This window comes from Panthera uncia, assembly GCF_023721935.1.
Source record: "Panthera uncia isolate 11264 chromosome D3 unlocalized genomic scaffold, Puncia_PCG_1.0 HiC_scaffold_8, whole genome shotgun sequence".
Classification (NCBI taxonomy): Eukaryota; Metazoa; Chordata; class Mammalia; order Carnivora; family Felidae; genus Panthera; species Panthera uncia.
The window spans coordinates 14,471,258-14,474,867 of NW_026057586.1; positions in this window are offsets into that span (position 1 = coordinate 14,471,258).

Consider the following 3,610-nt stretch of genomic DNA (forward strand, 5'->3'; position numbering starts at 1 on the left):
ACCTCAGGGTGTAACTGTATTTAGAGATAGGACCTTTGAAGAGGTGATTAACTTAAAACGGGCATAAGGTGAGGCCCTAATCCAGTCCTTCTGGTGGAAATCGAGACACCGAGAAGCAGCAGGCGTGCACACGCAGAGGGACCACGTGAGGACTCGCTGGGGAGGCAGCGGTCTGCCAGCCACGGAGAGAGGCCTCAGAGGACACTAACCCTGCCCACGCCTTCACCCCAGACTTGTTGCCTCACAGCTGTGAGAAAGTTAAGTCTGTGTTGCTTAGGCCGCCAACCCTGTGCAACTTTGCTATGGGAGCCTGAGCTGACTCCTGTTAACTCCCTGCATGTCCCCTAAAGAACTAGCAAGTCCTGAAAATGAGGCCGGGTGACAGCCAGCTGTTGTGACTCACAGCTGGGCTTTTTAGGGCGGTGCGTCTCAATCCTGGCTGTGCACTAGAGACACCCAGGGAGTTTTTAAAAATAAAAATTCTCGGGCCTCACTTCCAGGGAACCTGATTCAATTCATTCTGGGGTAGGTCTGGACGTGGGTGTGTGTTTTTAAGCTCCCCAGGTGATTCTAGGATGTAGCCAGTGAGAACCCACATCTATAGCCTTAAGTCCTTGCAAACAATATTTTAATCTACCTAAAGCTAGTCGACCTCAGCTTCTGAGTTGTGGCGTGTGCTTTTTAAGCTGCATCAACATATTTTCCAAATCCTGCTGGAGAAACAGGAAACCAAGCTTGTGTGTGTTCCAATTTGTAAACCTAAAGTAGGGCACCCTAAGGGCAGTAGACAGAGTCTAGTCCTAGGAGCTGGGAAAAAGAGTTTGGTTACACATATTTAAACTAGGAAGAAATCATTTCTTTTTAAGTTTATTTATTTATTTGGAGAGATGGAGCGTGCATGCGGGTGGGGGAGGGGCAGAGAGAGAGAGAGAGAGAGAGAGAGAATCCCACACAGGCTCTGTGCTCTGAGCGCAGAGCCCGACTTGGGGTCGATCTCGAGAACCATGACATCATGATCTGAGCCGAAACCAAGTGTCACATCCTTAAGTGACTGAGCCACCCAGGCATGCCAGAAGAAATCATTTTTTAAAAACCCATGATCTAGGGGTGCATGAGTGGCTCAGTCAGTTGAGCATTCGACTTCGGCTCTCGTCATGGTCTCACGGTTGGTGAGTTCAAGCCCCACACGGGTCTCTCTGCAGAGCCCCCTTCAGATCCTCTGTCCCCCTCCCCCACTCACACTCTCTTTCTCTCTGTCTCCGTCCCCCTCTGTCTCGAACATAAATGAACATTTAAGCAAAATAAAAATGAAAATGCATCATCTACCAGTTCTTGGTCTTTGAAATTATACCTTTCTGTAGGACCTTAATATTTTCCCAATAAGATCAGCATATTTTGATTATCCACCCTGAACCATGTGTAGAGTAACCCTGATGTCTTCAACCTGGAAGAGGGTACAGAGAGGAATGAGCCGTCCCAGGAAAGCTCCAGAATGTGTTCTCAGAGCGTGTTCAATGAGAAGAGTGACTGTAGGAAAAAGAAATCTTCAGTTAGCCAACTCTGGGAAGGACTACACCCTACGTCCTCTCCTGGTGATTCATAATGCACGTGAACATTTTAAGGGATTTAAGAAATCCTGCATTAATTAAATAAGTGGTTTCCAGACTTCAGGGACCAGCAATTACCCTCCCCCTGCCTTTTTTTTTTTTTTTTCTTTCTTCGGGGCAACAGCCATTATCATCCTGCAAGTGGTCCTTGGAATACACTGACGGCAATATTAATTTACAGGATTTTATCCCCAGTTGTTTGGGAGGCGGAGATAAATCTCCACTTTATGTGGGAAACAAATGCTTCATGCTAAAGCATTTTGGAAGCTTCTAAGCCTGATTAGGGGGTGTTGTTGCCTGGGCTCAGGCAGGAGGTGCCTTTGTGTCACCCCTGGGTCATGGCACGTGTTCCGTGACACCGATGGATCCATGCCTGTCTCCACCACTAGACTGTCAGATACTGAGGGGTGTGACGTGTGCCTGGCATGTGGGAGGTAATAAATGTTTGTTGAATGCATGCATGAATAAATAGGTCACATTTCTGCGGCCGTGGGACACTTACACCAGTGCTACGCACTCCTTCACCACCCTGAATTCCTAAGTCCTGAAAATTAATATATCTGTTTTGACAGAGGTGTGGTTGAGGAAGAGTTATTCTTGTCTGGTAACCAGCCATGAACCCAGTCCCGCAGAGAACGGGAGGGAGAGGTAGATGGCCTTTGTCCCCTTTGGGCCCCAACCAGTCTTCAGTTGGGGCCCAAGAAACGTGGCGCATTGCAAGTTAGGTACATCCTTGCCCAGGGCCCGATGATGCTACTTTCTATATCTAATCTTGTTGCCGGCCAGGAATATTTCTAAAACATGTCTCCCTTCATTCGATAGGATGTTTGTACTAACATTTCAGCAGCAGAACATTTTCAACGTATTACTGAAATTACTTTTATCTTCCACATTGTTTCAGTGACAAATGGTTTGCAAGATTATAAATCTCACGAAACAGTAATGTCAAGATGACAGCAATCTTATGCAAAATTCATAAGTATTGTCTGGAAGAAGTTAGCCAGCAGAGACGAGGACTTAAACGTGATTTTTAGCGTTGTCATCACTGCAGGTGATTATTATTAAACCATCATCTTGATACACTTGAGACTTGCCCAAATAATTAACTGCCGTGAGTTTAACTAGTCACTATGCATTTATCGAGAGCCAAGCCCTGCACTAGAGGATAAAGTAATAGACAAAACAAATCCTGCCCCTGGCGAGTTTCCAATCTAGTTAACAAGACTAAATAGGAAGGGAAGCAACAAATGTATCCGAAAGCAACTTGCAGAAAAACACTAAGTGATTGAGGCTATCTGGTGTATTAGTGCTTAAGGTCCCTAGACCCAAGAATGGCAGGGTGGGATGGAGTTAATCCAGAAAGATGGAACAGACTTAAAGGATGAAGGGAGGAATGGTGGAATTTACAGGTGAGAGGAACAAACCTCTAAGAGGAATAGGGACCACACTCAGAAAGGAATAACAATTTTATGAAGTGAATTCTTTAGGATAGCACTCGGACGTCAAATAAAGAAAAATACGTTACTTGTCAAATATTTTTGAAGATTTGCTCATGCGTTTAATTTCGAAGTGAGGATTATAAGTGGTAGATGGTTAAGATCTTGTGAATGTGACACCTGGTACTGTCTGACGTCTGATGAGGAATGAAAATTGCCTAGCTGGAAGGATCAAATTACTGAAGATCATAGAGTGTGTCTTGTTGGCTAAGAGGCAGGGAAAAAGCAGGGATGTACAGCCCCAACCCCCATTTCTTTCTCAAACTTGCAGGGGAGGCAGATAGTTTTCTCCAGGCCCAGGATTTAATGCACCAGAACTAGGAACCAGTTTAAAGCCTGTAATGAGGAAATTGAATCTGAGAACTCCCTAACCCTTTCAAGATGTTGATAACTTTCTAAATTTAGTCTGTGTAAGGTGAAACTCTTGTGGGGGAAAACAGCACTCACTCTGCCCTGTGGCAGGTTGAGATGTTTACAGTTTGTGTGCTCAGGTAGGAATTTGATGTT